The 20,887-nt window shown below is 34.9% G+C and overlaps 1 protein-coding gene across 7 annotated transcripts in view; it reads right to left on the bottom strand.

The window, feature by feature from the left end:
* The window catches only part of CNTN5 (contactin 5), a 605,150-nt gene that overhangs the window by 435,920 nt on the left and 148,343 nt on the right, over nt 1–20,887 (bottom strand). The gene's annotated exons all lie outside the window — the stretch shown is intronic.

Below are 20,887 nucleotides of genomic sequence, written 5' to 3'. Positions count from 1 at the left end.
TCAATATATACTGGGAGCCACCCAACTGAAAAAATAGCTCTGAAGAAAAGAACCTGGAGGTCTTGGTGGACATCCCACAAAGAAGGCCAACAGTGTCCTGGACTGTATTAGACAAACTATTGCCAAGTGGTAGAGGGAGGTGATCCTACCCCTCTACTCAGCCCTGGTGAGGCCACAGTTGAAGGATTGTGTCCGGTTCTGGGATACGCAGTGCAAGAAAGACATGGACATACTGGAGAGAGTCCACAAAAATGCCATGATGAAGGGACTTTCTTTCAACAAGAAAAGGCTGAGACTATTTAGCCTAGAGAAGACAAGGTTCAGGAAGGATTTTATTAATGTATAAAAATATCTGATTAAAGCATGCCAGGAGGATGGAACCAAGCTCTTTTCTCTCTTAACATGAGGAAAATGTTTTTTACTGTGAGGTTGACTAAGCAGTAGAACAGGTTGCCCAGAGAGGTTGTGGAGTCTTCTACCTTGCAGAAATTCAGAAGTCATCGGTACATGGTCCTGGGCAACCAAGTCTAGGTGGCCCAGAGATCCTCTCCAACTCAAGCATTCTGTGCTTATTTAATTCTGTGATTATTTATTTAGAAGTAGCCTATGCTACGTTATTTTCTTCAAATATACACATTCAAAAATTAAAACTGATAGCAAAATATTTCTTTCACTTTTGAACCAATTCCTGTGTTAGCAGTTAAAAAAAAAGAAAGTGAGATTAAAACACCAAGTTTTTAGTCTAAATTGAGTAACCCATACCATCTAGCCTTAAGAACATCAATGTAATGATTTACCCCAATATGCAGCTAAGCTCCACACAGCTGCTTGCTCACGGCCCTCCCGCTGGGATGGGGGAGAGAATTTGAAGGGTAGAAGTGAGGAAAATAATGAGTTGAGGTAAAGGCAGTTTACTAGGTAAAGCAAAAGCTGTGCACACAAGCAAAGCAAAACAAGGAATTTATTCACCACTTCCCATGGGCAGGCAGGTGTTCAGCCATCTCTAGGAAGCAGGGCTCCACCATGCTTAATGGTGACTCGAGAAGGCAAACACCATCTCTCTGAATGTCTTCCCCTCCCTCTTTCTTCCCCCAGCTTTATATGCCTAGCATGATGCCATATGGTCTGGAATATCCCTATGGTGAATTGAGGTCAGCCATCCTGGCTGCGTCCCCTCCCGAGTCTTTGTGCACCCCCAGCCTCCTCACTGCCAGAACAGTACAAGAAGCAGAAAAATCTTTGACTCTATGTTAGCACTGTCCAGGAGTAAGTAAAATATTCCTGTGTTATTAACACTATTTTCACCACAGATACAAAATATAACCTAGTACTGGCTACAATGAAGAAAATTAATTCTATCCCAACCCAAAAAACAGTACCGACAGCCCAGCATAGTTTTTTAGGCTTCCCTATGATTAACAAAGACAAAGTAGGGAGCAATTTACATTAGAAACTCATTCAGCAGAGTATGACAAGATCAGTATATCAGAGTTAAATGAGTTCCCTAAATAATTATAAGTAGTTACATATTACCCATGGAGTTTACTATGGAGAAGGTTCATCTGTACTGAACATTCATAGAATCATAGAATGGTTTGGGCTGAAAGTGACCTTAAAGATCATCTAGTTCTGGCCCCCTTGCCATGGGCAGGAATGCCAGTCACTAGATGAGGCTGCTCAGAGCTCCATCCAGCCTCGCCTTGAACACTTCCAGGGATGAGGCATCTACCAGCTCTCCGGGCAACCTGTTCCATTGTTTCACCACCTTCTGAGTAAAGAAGCTTCCTAAGAGCTAATCTAAACCTACCCTTTTTCAGTATAAAACTTCTTTCAGGAGCTGGAGAGCCTTTGCTGCACTTCTGGAGAGGAATTTCCCATTTTATGTCCTTGAAATCTGTTTTGTATGTATCAAAACCACACTGTAAATCAAATATAGACACAGAGCAGAAGGAAGGTCAAGGTATTTACATCAAAACTGCATTAGTCCTCTGAATCAAAATGTTGATGTGTTCCCTTCCTGCCTTCCTTCCTTCCTTCCTCTTCCCTTTGTTTTCCATTTCTCCTTCTACTTTTCCCTTCCCCTCTCCTCTTCTCAACAGGGGACCTCTCATTATTGATTGACATTTCCCAAGGAAGAGGATTATCTTCTGAGTAGCTGAGCTGCCAACATGGAACACTATATCGTGTTTAACAATTATCATCAATATTTATAACACTTTCATGTGCAACAAATTGAGTCATTAGCAGACAGGAATGAAAAGTTCACATATTTTTTGAAAGAACTGAAGCAGCAGCAGCAGGTCATCTTCTCAAAATTTGAGTTGAATCCCTTTTGAAAGGACTTGTGTCTTTAACCAGTTTCTCATTTTTGAATGACAGACTCACTTGCTTTTCAAAATGTCGTCCTGTTACTCTAGATACAGAAACACAAAATTATCAAAATTTTTATTTTACCTTTGATAAGGAAGGAGAATGGAGAAATAAGTCAGATTTTGTTTTGAATGTGTTTGAGGGTCGAGTGGGGGAATTAACTTTTCATGTACTTGATTATTGTTCTTGGGCAATTTTCTACTGAAATTCGGCGTGAGAACATTGAAGAAAATACTGTAGAAAGAAATTTTATGAAAATACTCTTAAATAGGTAATAATTAAAATTTTATGTAAATAATATAAATATTTGCAGCACATTAATTTCAACATGTAAAACTGGAATGCAAGTGCCCTTAGAGAAAGTTATTGAAAGCCACCTTAGCAAAATACTGTTCCATATATGCATACTTGTCCTTAATTTTCAGAAGATATTGATCTCTCATTGTTGCATAGAATGAGCACACATTTCTTTTTCTTGTATGTAAATTAAGGAATTTGTTATGAAAAAATAAAATCATTTCAATTTATGTTGACAACAGATAATATAATTTACAAAGGGAGCAGATATAGAAGTTTTTTAGGTATGTGCTCACGCAGGTACAAAACTGAAAAAAATCTTATAGCTATTTCTCAACTGAAAAATAGTAATAGTAAAGCAAAGGAAAAATTTATAATAAGGGATTTTCTGTATAAGTCTTTCCACAAGCTTCAGAATAACCATTAATCGCCAGAAAAAATGAACCTGATTTTGTGAACACTTTTCATCTGAACAAATGTATCCATGACTCTTTGTATTAATGAATATTATTCTAAAATCACTATTGCTTGAATAAATATGCTATTTGTTATCACAAAGAAAAGCCTCACAGTATTATATGAATTCTCAGTATTGTAACAACCAGTATTACACTATAGTATTACTCAGGTTACAAGGTAGCTAACAACAGCTGATTCTTTGTTCACAAAGGGGTGACCTCTTTCTTATCTTAAGAAAACATTTTGGTTATGGATTTTAAGTAAATAACAACAATTTAACATGTACATATGAAGGTAAATGGAAGCAGTTAGGAATTTCAAATACATTCTAAAATGGGAATTGATTTTGGTACTCCTTTCAAAGCAATCTAAATTTTGTACTGCTCTCTTCTATTAACCCTGCCTGAATTAAGATCTTTTAATCAGACAGGAGCTGAAGCAGTGTTAGGACTGTCTTTGGGTGGAATATAACACAAATGGATGAAAACACGACTTGTCCAAAGTTACCTCCATAAATCTGCATTAAGATTACTGTGACCTTTGTAATGTTTGAAGAATTGCTTTTTTCTCTCCTTACTGTAGAGTTAGTATTATATATAGCTGCGTAAATAGAAATAACTAATTTAGGTGTGATTCATTTTCAGTCTTGGATTGTAACTGTGGATCAAACTGAGAAACTGTAAGATTTGAGGCATGGATCTTGTTTTGACCAAGCCAGTTCTAATTTGAAAGCAGGCTTGTTTTGTCTTGTCACATATATTGATCATCTTTCACCCTGTCAATTGTCATATGAAATTCTCTGAATTCATACCTGTTCTCCTTCCTTAGATTTGTTGTGGGGAGAGGTGTTAAATACATACAGTAGCATAAAACTCTTTCTTGTTTTAAAGAAATATGCATTATATATTCAATATTTTGTTTTTTCCTCTTTCAGAATGTCTTCTGATTATTTGATTTTTAGGTAATAGTTTTCATAATTAATGACACAATATTAAGAATGTGAGATGAAATTTTACGTGTCTATACATTTTGAATAACACTTTTATATTTAGACAGTAATTGTAACATTGCATTCAACTTGTTATTTCTTATACATTTTTGATTTTGAAAGTCAAAAGTAAAGAAAAAGAACCTAAAATCTTTTAAATTTTGACCCCTCAATCACAGCCAATCATGGTAAACACTTAGTTTCTCTTTTCTGTCATTAACTAAGTAGAAGGATGGTTTGTAATATGTGCTACATATTTTTTCAGTGTGGTCTCAAAACAATTCAGAAAAAAAGGGTAAGTCTTCAAAAACTAATTTTCCAGTTATCCAAAAGAAATAGAATTGATGAATTTTATGAGAGATTTTAAAAATTAATATACACTTGAAGATGGTGACAGCCTGTCATGCTGACAGGTCTATCACCACTGAAGGAACCAATAGTAGGATCCTTTTTAGTCTCTAAATGGAAATGCTCTTAGAGCAGGCTCAATTTCTATATGCTGACAGCTCAATGTATATGCTGGAACATAAATGGTGAGGTTTAAGTCCATGGAAAACACGGAAAACATAAAATTTAAATTAAAAAATCACTTCCGATTTCCAAGAAATTATAGAAACTTTAACTAAGTTCAGTTTTTCAGTTAGGTGGAATCTTAATAACTCATAATACTTATTTTCTTCTATTTTCTTGAAACTTTGCAAAACTTTGCCTTTGGCAGTAAATGTGCTAGTTTGCAGGTCAAAGGAATTTGCAAAGACAAAGAAAATGCTAGTAGAAGCAGAAAGTAACAGTGTTTAAAACTGTGAACTGTGAAAACCTAAATATAGTCCCAGTGCATTTCTGTAGTAATGCTAACCCTTAGAGCAAACCAGATATATTTCTTGCATGCTTTTATATAGGCATCTACCTATTCATATACCTACCCTCTCTCCCTCTTTTTCTTTATCTCTCAAATATTCATTGCATAATAAAATGAATGTGATGTAAAAGTTTTTGTGGAGTCAGCTAATGAACTGATTCATAAGGAACTTTAATTCCTTTTAATATTTTCAGAAATAACCTAGAATTCCACTATAGTATGTCTTTTCAGACAAAAATGTTGTCGAGGGAAAGCTTGAAGATATTCTTGTAAACTGAATAATATTGTAAAACAATGTAATGAAAATAACACTTCCGAAATATTTGAAACAGAAACATTCTACTAAATTATGAAACAAAGATATTTCAGTGTAATTCCTACTAAAGCTATGCCAAGTAACACTGAACTTTGAAATGCAAATGAAGAGTTTTGGAAAGCAAAGCCTCTGGGGTAAGAATTATATCTTAAATTTCCTGTTGTGTCAAGGAGGACCTGTGTGACCTTAGGCAAATCAAAACAGGGCTGACATCTATGGACCCGTCCTCTCCAGCTAGACTATTGAATTGGAAAGCACAATACTCACATGTGATGCCAGTATGTTGTGTCTTCAGACTTCAAGACCCATTGTATTAACACCTGGTGTTTTCTATTAATTCCTAAATTGGAACTGTATAGCTTTGAGAAGCTGGTTAGTCCTTATTTGAGTAGGACACTGGAGTAGATGATCTCTCCTTAATCCCAATTTTTTACATGACTCTTTACTAAACACCCCTATGGCTCTTTTCCCTACTTGTGTTTTCTCTCTAAATTTTGCTGAGCCAACAGCTGACTTTTACTGGGTTTCCAGTTATAGGCATTCGTATTGGCATATTTAGGGAACAAATCTGTAGTGTTTCAAGATACGTGAGAAAAAATTGTTCTTGAGTTTTAAGTAACTCAGTCTTCTCAGATATGCATGCTTTGAGCATCAACAGCTCTGAGCATCATTTGCATGTTCAAAAATGTATTCTGATTTTGAGTCCCAAAAATTAATTGCAAAAAAGGTCAGGGAATGAAAATGAAAAAAAAAAAAAACAATAAAATACCTTCTTAAATTTTTAGATTAAGGCAAAATAGAAGGACATCAGCTTCCATATACAGTGGAATGTTAGTAACTATCTGATTCAAGTTTGAAGAGTAATTAAATTTAGTGTACATATCTCCAGTATTTCTGGACACTTCATATTATTCTTAATGTATGTGGAAAGATCCCTTTTAATCGCCATGAAAAATATGACAGTGTGACATTTTCTTTAATTACAAATTCTGATATGTTTAATAGTACAAATTTGGCCTCCAGCTTGACAGTTCTGTCTCTTAGAATCAATGGTTAGACTTGAGGGCACCAGCTTGGTCATCAAGATCAATATTAGAAAAAATACGTCTTGTCAAGACCTCTTGGCTCCTTATTGATTCAAATACTGCAGAGAATTTAATAATGACATTACAGATGTTGACAAACAAACAGAAGCTTCTTTCATTGATTCCAGAAGGGGTAGATGAATAACACAGAAACACCATTACCCTAGACACTGTAGGAAGACTTGTTGTAGAACTTCCAAAACGGGCACCTGGGTGGTGGGGTGGTCGCATGAAAGAACTTTCAGGTGGACTAAATTGAATTCATGTTTGAAGGAATGCAAATTGCTGAACCTGATTCAAAAGAAGGATTTTTACATTCCATTAAAAAAGTATGCCTCATTTTGTCAACCTGGGCAAAACCTCATAGTTTTTCTTAGTCTATATGAAGGTAGTCTTGCTGTGAAAGTGGTTCTCTCCCACGTATTTATCCCAATGAAATATAATTTATAAAAGGAAGATACTTTTAAAAAAACCCTATTTTTCTCAGTAACCTTGTAATGTCTCCTCCTAAAACTGAAAATGTCAGATACCATCCCAAAATTGTAGTTTTAAACAAATAAATCCCTGTCACTTACTCCTACTCATTGGGAAATTTAAAATATCATTTTTGAACCTTTTGCAAATAACGAAAGATTTTACAAAGCCTAGAAATGCCTGAGCTCTTCTTTTACTTTTAGTGCTTCAGAAAGAGCTTGGAAAAAAATTTCCTCTGGATCAGAGAGAACCTCAAAAAACCCACAAATATCTCTAAGGATTTATTTTCATTTGGAATTATTCTTTAGGTTTTGGGGCCTCTGGTGGTCTAGTGGTTAGAGTGCCTGACTCTCACCACCGCGACCCGGGTTCGATTCCCGGCCCCCTGGGCAGGTGGAGCTCGTCAGCCTTCGTAGGCAATCCACCTAAGAGAAGGTCACTCTAAACAAACCTACATCCTGGGGACCTCACTGCCACTGTCCAAGCTTTGCTCGGCCCCGGCAGATGAACCTCAGGACTAAAGGGTGGGCTCAGTTCAGCGCACGCTGTGTCTCACCTAAAAAATCCACTGCGCAGGCTGGAAGGGTTAATGACCTTTCCCAAAAATCTTCGCTCGCGAAGACTGGCCATTATTATTATTATTATTAAGAGGAATTAGTTAACATAACGGTGAGTAGTTTTTCTCCAACTTCATTTCCCTTATGCTATGACAAACTGAACTTTTTAAAGGCTTGGAAATACTTTGCTAATATTTTTAAGTGATTAATATATATAATACTTTAATTTTGTAATTTTAATGATTGAAAATAGAAGAACAAACTGTGTTATAAAATAATGGAAAATAATGATATTTGCTGGAACTTGCTATGACATGTGAAAAATTCTGCACCAAAAAAAGAGATAAGGAGAGGAGCAGAAGAAAGAGAGAGATGAATTTCCCCTGGTCTCCTTCAGAGACCAAAATATTGACAGCATCAGAACTTATGGCCCAGAGGGGTAGAGGGGTACATGTTGTATAGTCCTGTCAGTCCCTATACGCAGACTGCAATCAACAGAGGAAGTTTCTGCAAGCTCTTCATTGCTCTAATCACAAGCATGGATTCAAACTAATGCTGGGACACACTCACAGAGAATCTTTACTCTCAAAGTACCCATAATCTCACCAACAGTTTAGAAGCAGCCTTTGTACACTTTCAACTCCATACTGAAGTTGGTTTTGCCTTGTCTATTTTTTATTATGCCACTTTTTCATTATGCTGAAAAGGTACAGAAATACAGCTCTATGGCTGTTGACTGTTTATATTATTCTAGCATTTACTTTTTTGGTAAGCTGTATTCTTTTACCGGAACTCAGAGTTGTATGTATTATGAACAGCAATTTGTGTTTTAGTTTAGCCACAGAGAATTGAGATACTACTGGGACACCTGGTTCAATATAGCTTAATCTTACTGAATTTTTTTTTTCGTAATAAAAGGACAAATTATAAGAATCTGTCTTTCACTCTGTTTCTTTCGGTTGCACCTGAAAAAAGCAGCAGCATTTTCCAGGCAACTATTGAATTTGACACGTAAAAGTCCCTGATGAGTCAATTATCTTCAAGTGGAATTTGCTACTTGCTTTGCTACAGGAGACTGTCAATTCAAGGTCTTCACTCACCTCTCTCTCTGCCTTCTATGCCTGTTACTCTTTTAAAATGCATTATTATTGCCTCGTACCTGTAGGGCAAAACAGTCGTCAGGCCTTCATTATACTGATCATTATCCAATCCAGCAACTATGGCACTTGATTAACAATTTATTCAGTAGAAGTGCTGGCCTAAACAGCACTGCATTCCCCTCCTCCTTCTCTACAACAGCCCTTGGATGCTCATCCGGGGCTCCATTTTGATCACTTGACCATTGCCAGTGGATGTACTGGGCAAATTTAAGATCAATCCTGGCTCAAAAAAAAAAATAAACATTCCTGCCAAGTATGGAATGATATTCTGCTACTTCTTGCCACTGACTGTGTAAGTTTTAGGATAAGGAAAATGAAGTAGGATAAAATGCTACCCTGACCCTCTTTTTCCTCTCTTCTGTGTGTAACAACATGACTGGGAACATGTAGATTATGTTCTGATCTTGTTTGATAGACCTTATTTCTGCCTGCAGTTTAAACCTGAAGTTAACTTCCCTCTTTTTAATTCCTGTTATCCTGTACATTTTTCAAGGTAAGTGTAAAGTTTTGTTGCTTGGATACTATTCTCCATTTCTTCTTTGTTAGTCACCTGTCCGTTTTCCAGAAGATAACTCACTTTGTAAGTCGGGTGTCTTTTTCTCATCAGCTCTCACCTTTCTTCAGTAATCCAGTTCTTTCCTTACCCAACAAATTTGCCTCTCTGCCTTTTATATAATTCAGCTACTTATGACAAAGAAGGAAAATAAGTTGATTTTCAGTCAGCAATGTAGGTGTCACTTCAGCATCAAGTAAGAAGAAACAATGCAGAAGGAGTTAAAATGAACAAAAAATGAATGCCAAATCTAGAGAGAAAACATTTGGAGATACTTGAATCTTGATTTTTCTTTCACAACTTACTCTCTCTCATTTATTACTTACAGCATGTGGCAGATCAATGAGAAGTCATGTGGCTTAAATACTGTGGTGAAATTACAACTAATGTATAGGTCAGAAGTAATAATTATAAAAAAATACTCAAGGTTGATAAATGTTCATAAATAATTGATTTGGCATGTTTTGAGAGAAGCTGAAACTAAGATGAAGAGATGAATCTAGGAAAAGCAAAATGTACATTAACTATTAGGGAAGACATTTTTCCAAGAATTAATTATCCATTATCAACTTAGCAGTATCTACTGGGAAGTTAAGGATGCTGCCTCTTTGAGACATTTACATTTTCCTGGGAAGAAGTATAAAACAGTATATATAATTATGCTACAGTTATAGTTCAATCAATCAAAAACCCTAAAAAATTAAATACTTACTCATTCTAGTGAATTTAAGCATGACATTCTGAACGCCACAGACCCTAGGAAGAAATCTAAAAAACATTTCACAAATTTATCAGTGAATATGTGCTAATAAACATCCTCTGAAATACTGGTTAATATTAATAGGTGAGGATTAACATAAGAAAATCCCTGGGAATGCTAATACATATTTAATCACCATTATTTTTGTAATGGGTACTAATTAGTCTTCAAAATGGTTGATTATTTGTTAGAAAAGCCATCTGTATCCCGTTAAACACCATTTCATAGCAACCAATAAAAGCCCATAGATTTTGTACTGATCTAGCAGTTTGGAGTTGTCTGTCTGACTTTGGCTAAGCTCATTTTATCTTGTTTTAGCTATGACAACAATTTTCAAGTAGTCAGGTGACTATTGTCTGATTTTTTTAATTGTGAAGATCACATACCAAAAAGCCATAACAAACCTATGTCATGAATGAATAACAAACACTAGCCCAGGGAAACATAATTAAATTGATGTTAATCAGTGTGGGGAAGCCTTTTATATAACTTCAGTAGGTAATGGCTGAAGGCAGCCACATTTAATTGAAATAAATGGAGATCAAGACAAGCAATTTATATTGTAAGAACATTAAAAAAAAAATCTAAGTGGAATCACGATTCTGTAGGAAGATGTTCTTATCAGTATCGTGCTCCTTTACATGGAAACTCAAGATGCTGGTGAGGTGTTTTAAGCTCCTTTTTAAGGAAGTCTGAAGCTGTCAAACTTAAAATGCAGAGAAAAATTAGGAGGGTGAACATTATAACAGAGAAAGGGGATAGATACTAGGAAGTAACTATACTACTAATTACAAGTGTTTATCACTGCGAATGAATAAATTAAAATACTAATTTCTGTATTATGGTTAGATCATTAAAATTTTAGATAAATGAAAAATAAATTTTTATCTACAGGGATAAAAATGGGAGTTTTCCCTTTTCACATGTATCAAAATTTTGATTGCAATATATTTGCTAAAAATGTAATTTTTCTTGGGAAGACATAGAATTGATTTTTACCTCATATCACACTTTTATAAAGAACTCAGAATCCAAAGTCACCAAAGCCTATCACAATTTAAAAGAACACCATTACGCAAGTTGTGTCAGTACATACTTCTAGTTCTCACAGGTGCTAAGCAGAAAGCATCTGCTTACAAAAACATAATTTTTAAATATAGTCTGAGTCCTAGAACTTTTAAACAAGCTGCTTATTTTAATGGTATATCACCTATGAAAAAGCATAGGTAACATGTACAACTTCTGTTTTCATTTCCTTACCCCAGAAATAGACGTCATCTTTTACATGTTATAATTGTAGTCAGAATATCAACATGGAAAGTTTTCAAATCTCAGTATGTATGGTTATTACGTTTTCTGAATAGTTGCTGATGGACCACTCATTTTTGCATGTCTGGGGTTTTTTTTCCTAAACTTTTGTTACCTTTACGCAGTGACAGTCATCCATAAAAACAACAACAACACTACTTTCCCTGGGCAGACAGGTGTTTAGCCATTCCCAGGAAAGTAGAGCTCCATCATGCATAATGGTTACTTGAGAAGACAAACATCATCACTCTGAATGTCCCCGCCCTTCCTTCTTTCCCAGGGCTTCATATGTTGAACATGACGCCCTGTGGTCTGGAATATCTCTTGGGTCAGCTGGCATCAACTGGGGTCAGCTGTTTCAGCTGTGTCCTCTCCCAACTCCTTGTATACCCCCAATCTGGTAATGCTGTGTGAGCCCTACTCAGCAGTAACTAAGACACCCCTGTGACATCAACACTGTTTTCAGCACAAATCCAAAACACAGGCCCATATAAACTCTATTCCAGCTCAAACCAGTACATGATCAAATAAAATTCATGAAGTTGGTTACACTGAATTTCATGTAAAAGTTCCAAGCTCTTGATTTCTGGACTTTTAGTTCCACAAGGGAAGCACTATACATAGGTTGAGGCCAAAGCTCTATCTAGTTCAGTAAGCTGGAGGAAAATGGCTGAATAAAACAGATTTAGAAACAAGACAAACCTATTGCAAAATGTTCAAATCTTCCAGAAATCTTTGATGTAGAGATCTTTCATCAAAATTTGTCCTTAAATTTTTGCTACATGTGAAAGACCAAATATACATAAATATTTTATAATATTATCCATAATAAGGGATGAATGTCTGAAGACAGAGTGGAAATCATTACTTGTCTAAAAATAGATCTTCTGCATTAAATCTTCAATATTTTGCACTTCAAGACCACATAATAGCATGTAAAGATGTCATTTGAATGACAGCAATTGCCTGAACATTAGTGTTAACATTGAACCTACTTGCACAATCACAGCCCAATTCAGCACATAGCCATTGCTATTTATCTCCATTCTGTAGTTTCACCTGCCTCTTCCTTAGTATGAATAAATCATTAGAACAGATGGCAAAGCCTTACCAATAAAAGGCACTGTCATTTTCAGTGTAAGCCCACCACATTCAGTTAAAATATATTTGCTAAAGCAAAACAGCATTTTTATGTTTGGGGAATCTATTCTGCTAGAATTGCTGAATCATACTATTTAAACAATCAACCAAAAAGGAAATTATTCACTCAATCCACAGAACTAGATCCTTTTCACTGCAGATCCTTCACTGTAAAAGTTAATTACAGAGAGCTTGTTCTTATTACGTTCACTTTTTTGAAGGCTATGCACACACAAACCACACACTTAGAATTTCATATTCTGTGGTCAGAGAACAGGATTCATTTTAAAGCAGCCAGATCTTGAAACATTATTGAAATGCAGTGAGACCATTAGTCAAAGATCTTACCCATGGATGATAGCTTATGGATGTATTTAGCTGCAGCTCAGGCTGATTAACACTTGCAAGTGTTAAAACTTCCTGCCAGCATAACAAAGTCACGAATGAGCTAAGATATTTTCTGCAATCGTTTCTTTCTATACATAATATGAATGCTGTAGCTTCACTATTGATCTAAGTAATATTAATTTTTCACTAAAATTTCTGACTAGCACTCATGTTGTAACTATCCATACAGTATAAAAATGTGGATTAAAAAAATAATAAATATAAGGATAGTATAAAAAAAAAAGATTGGGATAGTAGTCTGCTTTATCTATAATTCATTTCCATCCTTTTCATCCTTTTTTTATGATTATTTCTCTCATATTGTAAGCCTAAAGATTGTATTTTTTATTTAAAACCAACTTTCTCACTACAGTTAAGTTCTTCTATGTCCCATTCAAGTCATTAGCTGAATATCATCCAGAAATCATGTGTTAGTGAAGTAGCACATACTGATGTTGTTGTATACTGATGTGCACCCTGCAAAACTACACTTTTCTACAATACTAACAGACAACTTGTAAGTAAAAACTATAAGAATAGCGCGTGAGTGAAAAGGCCTGGGCATGAATCCTTATCCTACCTTGCTACAGAGAGAAATGACTAAAAAATTTGCATAACTTACTTTTAGAATCTATTTAGATCTTATGTATTGTGAATTTGTGCAGAGGTTAAATATTTGAGCTTTGTGATTTGCTAATTAATATATTCTATAAAAACTCACTGCACTCATTAAGGGTTAACCATTCTGGTATCCCACAACCTAGATTATAATGAAATAGACATTATTTCTTTTTCTTCAAGTGACATATTTCTGAAATTTGCGAATAGCATAAACAAAGTCTGACTAGGATTAATGTAATTACTGAAAAAAAATTCTTGTGATAAGTTAAAAATATTTTAATGGAACTTTTAGAAAGCTTTTGAAGTGAATTTAGTGAAGATCAAAGTGAGAGATTTGACAGTCCTGGAGCCTAAATTAAAAAAAAAGAAGAATCCTAATGAGCATGATGCATTAATCACAGACTGAAGCACTGTGCTTCCACAGCCCCCAGTATTATAATTCTACTAACTGAAATGACATTGATACACTTGTAAGAGGCAAAAGCATATAACAAAGGCAATTAGTATCCCCTTTGCAGAGCAAACACTGATGAGGAAAACATCTAAGCAAAATAGTGTATACAAGTGGAATGATCTTTTATTACATATTAAATGGATAGTCGTTATTTATTATGTCCATAGACATTCTGCCACTGCATTATTTTGCAGTTCAAAACCCTTTAAAATATCTGAGTGTTACAGAAGTTTTCATTTTGAATCCACTAAGAACCATTAAATTATAAAGTGTGACCTCATCTGTAACAAGGCACTGTAATTTAACCCAGTTACTCTTGCAGTGAATGAAATAGCTTGTGCTGTTATGAAGCAAGACTTTCCTTCCAGAGGTGAGGAGTCCAGCACTCCCAATATCTGATCAATTATTAAATGGTTATGCCATATTTATGACTGGAATCACTCTGAATTGATATTCCAGATATTGTCTCTCATTACACCTTTCTCAGATAAATTAAAAAGTCTTTTCATATTAATTATTTTCTCTCCATGAAAGCACGACTACGGGAAATGTTGAAGAATGTGCTTGACTAAATCTCACTAAGATATTTAATACACTATAAATGTGGTTTAATGGTAATATAATCTTACAGAAAATGCTTATGAGTACTGAACAATTACTTGCAGATATCTGACCACTTAAATGCCCCTAATTATTTGGCTCACATTCATAACAATACTTTTTAAGCAAAAATATCAAAAGGAAAAATATTAAATCTTCTTCTTCTATCCATTCAAATATCCCCCTTTATCTATGTGGAAGATTTTGGGAGAGAATTTACGAAGTACAGAAACTGGAATCAGGTTAAAAACGACACAAGAAAATTTGGGTTCAAAAGGTCTAAGACATTAAAGCAGTATAATGAGTATGCATCAACATCAAAATATCTTTGATAATTATTATTTTTGTTGCCATGAGAAGATGAGTTATAGGTCCATATATATGTTTGGAAATTGCTTAAATGAGTAGTTGATACAATTTGAATGTAAATAACATATAAAATATTCTGAATTTTATTTCAAATACTCAGAGTCACAAAGAAGAAAAGAACAGCAGAGCATGTTTAGTGGAGATTTCAGCTGACCACAGACTATTTTTTTGATGCCTTGTAGCAAGTTATAAGTTAGTTTTAACTGAGAGTATCACAGGGAGGAGATTCAGTATGGTTTTCTTACTAAAAGGTGCACAGATATGATCACTCTTCATGCATTTACATTTCTGTGTGTGGCTCTGTTTATTTCATACTCATATGCCTGTTTCCTGCCCCCTCCATCCCATGGTCAGTATCTCCCAAACGAAATAGGTAAGTAAAAATTTCAATGTTAATAAGAACTCACAATTATTGTCAAAATTGGAATTCCTTTGGTGAAAAGAGGACAGAGACTCTGTCAGTGAACCTAATGAGAGAACCTATTGAGAAAATGTCATGGAGTTTTTTCTTGACTGTCCTTCAAATAAGCCAATGCGTGCAATGACGTTACAAATGTTTCAGCAGCAAGAGGAGCTGTCAGTCTCAGTTAACATCTAGATAGACATGTATAAATTTGTACAGGACTCAAATCTGTGAAGAAACAGACTTCTGCTGCTCAAAGAATTACAACTTTTTCTTGGAATTCCTTTTCACTCTTGGACTGAGTTTACAGTGTTAGGGATTGGAGACAGCACTAGTAATGACAGCATAAGGTTTACTAGTTAAATTCATTTACCCTTTAGCCACTATATTCTAGACCAAAAGTGGCTTTTTCAGTGTTTCTTTTTTTCTTTTTTTTTCTTTCCAAGGCAGCAAAAAATGAGATAGCAATGAGATTATGCTTTGTGAAGTATCATTGTGAAGTGTCTGGGAACTTCACAGTCACAATCTGTTGTACTAGGAATCCCCTTTTAGTCCTCTTGTCCCTAGTTCTCATACTACAGTGGAACTGTAGTTCAGTCCAGACTTGTATTGCAAAGATGTCTTCTAGTTCCTGATTCACTCTGACATAGACATATGTGGTATAAGGGCTGTATTTCATATCTGCTGCACTTACAAGAGTTTGAATTAAACTCTCATTCTCACCTTGAAGAAAAATATGATGATGGAGCAAAATATGCTGTACAACATTGTTGTATGGCAGCATAAAGAATTATTGATCCCGGAATTTAGATGAATAAGTATGCTTTCATTATGGTTTGCTTAAATGCTTCTTGTTGTTGTTGATGATGGTTTTTAACCTGACTCTGCACATATTGAAATTGATCCTCTTATTTAAACAGCTTGAGAATTTGATCCCAGATAAGGTTTTCCATAAAAAACTGCTGCTCATCTCTACAAATGACTACTGACTATTAGGATTTATAAAGTTCTCTTTATGAAAATCTCTTGATAATGTGCAGACTAAACCATGGTGTACTGAATTATTCATAACCAAACAGCACTCTCTGGAATGGTCTCATGTTTACAAACCAGACATTTTAGAATTAGCCCAAATCAACAACCACGCATTTCCGTGTGCTAGATATAATGAGGAAAAATTGATGGTAGACTTTGATTAAGAGACCTCAAGCTGATTGTGAATAAAAGAAGTGATTTCTTAGCTGATTGGAGGAATAAAGCCAACGTCTTCAAGAACTTTCATCCAACTAGTCATAAAATTGCTACCAAAATCACAGAAATAGCTCTTGAACTCACTCCCGGGGGCAGGAAAAGATGTTTGTCAAAAAATACATGAAGCAGTGGTATATTTTTTTAAATAAAATGTGCTTTTTTTAAAGCTTTTGTTATTGTATTTTGTACATTTTGTTAGAAATATTCTTTTTATTATTTGTTTCATATAAGGCTGTCATTGACACTTCCAACTGATCAATATTTGTGCTTCTCAAGCAGTCCAAGAGCCACACTAAAAAAGAAACTGAATTTTCTTTATTAAATCATTACTTTTTAAATTGAAATATGTTGTTACTAAAGTAAATACTGGAGTGAAATTTCCCACCCAGAAAACAAAATAAAAATAGAATATAAAGATTGCCCATTATGCTGAGCAATATCCTGTTATTATTTCATTGTACATCCATTCCTATCTGTCCATCTCCTGCTTTTAACTTTTACATTTTAGTTATGTGTAGAATATGATTATCTATTTTATGTTACATATATAAAGCTAAATAATTTTCATATTTTGAATAGTTATATTAATGCTCTTTTTCCATAATTGTGAATACGTTGCAAAAAAGCTTTTTTCACTTTACTACATAAACATAAATGCATGCAAAGCTCAACCTTTTCAATTAGTTGGTTCTTTTGTATATAAAATCATAGAACTTATTCAGCTTTTGAATCCACGTAAAGTTGAGGATACGTCATAGACACAATTCACAATAGTAATGTTATTTAAAAGTGGTGATAGCTAAGAAGGAGATGGAAAAGTTAAATAAAACAAGTTTCAGTAGATTTCTCTATTTGCTGTCTCTGGCTGATGTAGAAAGTTCACTGAAAAAAAGTGAGGGCAGAGGGAGAATCTCATGCATGTTGAAATACCTGTTTTGATGAATGGGTTCAAAGAAAGCATCTCATATAGTATGAATATAGAAGAAACAAAGCAAACAAGTTTATGAGGAAAGAACAACCTTGAATGATAAAGGAGGAAGTAGCTTTCATATTGTTAGGAGGAATCTAAAAGGAAGCCACAAATCCTCCACTTCTAATGATCTGGATATAGAAAGAATGAATTTAGGGAAGAAGAAAAAGAATTATGAACTTTTGTGGAGTTTACAGTGGGTTTATGTGGGTGGTTGGTTTGGGGTTTTTTTTAAGGAGACAGTGTTGTCATGAATCCTTTTAGAGAACTACCTTTACCTGCTTCTGAAAAGGAAATTGGGGATTTCGGTTGTATCACCAAATGTCTACTATTTTCTTAGGGATAAATTTGTGCAACAGCATAAAGAAAAGAACTAATAGGAAAAACTTTTCAAACACTGTTGTGAGTATGCTTCATGTTCTCCTTTGTATTTGAAATCTAGAATAAAAGAGGTTTTTCTTTTTTCAGTCAGTATGTTATCAGCAGGATATCTAGACTCTGCATGTTATCTAAATGTCCTGAAAGAACCCACCGCCAATAAAAGTATCTGACACTATACATTCAAAAAGAAATAGATCAAAACACAGGAAGATATACACACACATTAATGAAATTTATAAGTGACAAAAATTTTGATAAAAGTCCAAAGATGAAAAGTAACGATTTCATTCGTATAATACAATTAACTTACACAACTCACACATGTCCTGCTGTAATGGAACTGCATTTCAGAAACAGTGTAAAAACAGATATCTTGATTTGATTTCTTTAAAAGATTTCTTATAATAGTAAGTTTCCTGTATGTATAAAATACTTCCAGTAAAGGGTTAGATTTTATATAAACTCAGAGTTTAACTAGCTGTGTGTGTGTTTTACAGTGTCATGTCATCATATTTTCATGAAAGACAGAGATTCCTGCTTCAGAAGAGTCAATAGACTTAAGGTTAAGATACCGAGACTAATAAGGTGAATTTAATAGAATAAGGATTGCAGTAATTTATGGCATTGGCTGTAAGTCCAGGCAGCAATAAGTTTGGAGGAAAAAAAAAAACAAAAACAAAACCAAAAGATCAATAGAACAACATTTGTTTTCATGCAGAAGAAAAAGAAGTTACAAAAGCTCATAATTTTTTATTAAACTGAAGATTTGACTTCTAACTAGGAATAGAATGACCTATTGTGATTGACAATGACTGATCAGAGTCTGAGATTTGCTTCAAAATTAGACCAGAGGCCATGTATATGACTGTTATTTTTGAGCATATTCTGGCAAGTTCAAGTGAATGAATAAACATAAAAGGTCCTGTCATAGGTACATTGAAGTGCTTTGTTCAATTTTTTTTTTGTTTTAGCGCAGTTCATTAAGATTACAGTCATCACAAAGAATTGGGAATTGATTCAACTTCATCTGGAATTGCTGTTAGGAGGAACTATTACATGCTTGCCATTCACAAAATGATATCTTCAAAGCTTTTATTTTCACAGGAATTTGTAAAAATGAAAGAAATGCTCAATTCTGTTATCATAGATATGACCACAGCACTTTGAAACACTGACATATACTTCCACAAATCCAGAATTAAAGGTTCAGAAATTTGGTCCGTTTGTTAATTAATAATTAGATATTTCAAACTTAGATTTTTTATAATTATTACATCCTCTATCCTTTGAATACTACTGAACTCTCTGCACAGAGCTACTCTATTATATTGAGGTGAAAATTTTATCTGCTGGATAGGGAGGGAATATTAGAAAGAGCCAGTGTTTCACTTACTTTATGGAAAGTGGTGGGTTTTTTTTTTAATAAGCTTGTTCTGTGTATGTGGAAGGTATGTAGAAGTTAATCGTAACAATAGATTTTGGGAGAGGGAGTATCTCCTCTGAGCAAGCCCCAGGTCGGTTCAACTAGCTGTAGTTAAAACTGAACTTCTGAGATTTTTCAGACATTGTTGTCCTCCTTGCCATTAAAATACAGATACTGCAAAGACACAAGGCTGGGGGAAACCTTAAAGTGTATCATCCTGTCCCTAATTTTATTTACTTTACTGTCATCTTACTTTAAATATCCAGCATTTACTCACTGCAGTGTCCTAAATATGGTCTTAAGTTCCTTGTCCACTAAAAGCAATGCAATCTTTTCTTATTCCAAGTCTCTATTTACTTCAAAATGTCTGTCTTTACAAAGGATATAATTTTTCCATATTTCCTTCCTTTTATATCAGCATATAATAATACCTTTTCTTTCTTTTATATTAGTATATAATAATAAAATAGAACGACAATACAAATATTAACACATTTAAAACATATGCAATAAGTGTATAATATCACTAAGAATGAAATGGAACTAAGAACCAAAGTGGAGATAAAAGCAATCAGTCATATGAATTTTCACTTCACCAGAATATGTGATACCAGAGTTGTAAGATACCATAAGAATGTGGAAGAGTAAAGCAGATTTTCGAGTTCTACTTTATCATTGGGTATGACTTTGACAACCATTTTGACTTGTGTTTAAAACATTTCCGTGCTGATAATGCTACACTGAACATTTCTTTTGAATTGATCTTCACTTTGTAGTCTTCCTTTATATCCTCTTTAATTTCTTGTGTTAAAAAACTGATAGTTACCATGACTTTAACAACAGATATGAAACCTAATTCACTGCAGACTGAAGCCTGTCAAAGACTCTTCATTGTCTAAAATGGGGTGGATTATGGCAGTATTGGTTTTCAAATAAAAATATTTGTGAAGGATTCAGAGACATCCGGCTGAACACTGGACAGCCCCATATAATTTGTTCAATATATTCCACTATTTGTAACAGGTTCTGTTCTGTTTTCAGTTATTTGCCAGCTTTTGAAAGGCTGAAATTAACACAGGAAAGTCGACATTTACTGGATTCTATACCATACTTTCACATTGTGTCCTCAAAAATACACTTTGGTGTAGCACTAAGTCTGATGAGAAACTTGTTTGAACATGTTTTAGGATGGCTCTTTGTGGTCCCTTTGTAAACACATGTTTCTTCTTCCCAACACCCCCCACAGCAACTGTTATCTCCCATGCAGGAATGTCCTGGGAAAGGTGTCCTGAGGTGTCCCATTGGTCCTTGTTAACCCCTTCCTGTGATTGGGTGTTCCTGTAAACCCCTTGAGACTTCTAATTGGTTAACCTGTGATTCTCCCTAACCCTATAAATGTGACATCCCCAACAATAAACACTCTCTTGCCTCCTCTCCACGCCCGGTGTGCTGTCTCTGTGCCAGCCATGGGACCACGTGGGTGGTGGGGGGAGGGGGGAGCACCTCTCCCCTCCAGGCTCGGGGCCTGAAAAACCCTGTCGCTGGAGTCCCCTTTCCCCGTCCCCTCAAGACGTCGGAATGGTTCTTCAGATGGAGAAGGAACCACAACTGGGCTCCCCCACGTCGAGGGTGGGGAAAGGGATCCAGATCTGGTGCCCCGTGTGAGGAAACGAATTTACTGAACTCTTCTATGAAGATAGGT

Source organism: Pseudopipra pipra, chromosome 2 (assembly GCF_036250125.1).
Source record: "Pseudopipra pipra isolate bDixPip1 chromosome 2, bDixPip1.hap1, whole genome shotgun sequence".
Taxonomy (NCBI): domain Eukaryota; kingdom Metazoa; phylum Chordata; class Aves; order Passeriformes; family Pipridae; genus Pseudopipra; species Pseudopipra pipra.
The sequence above is the reverse complement of the archived record's forward strand: the minus strand, read 5'-3'. Positions and strand labels throughout refer to the sequence as shown.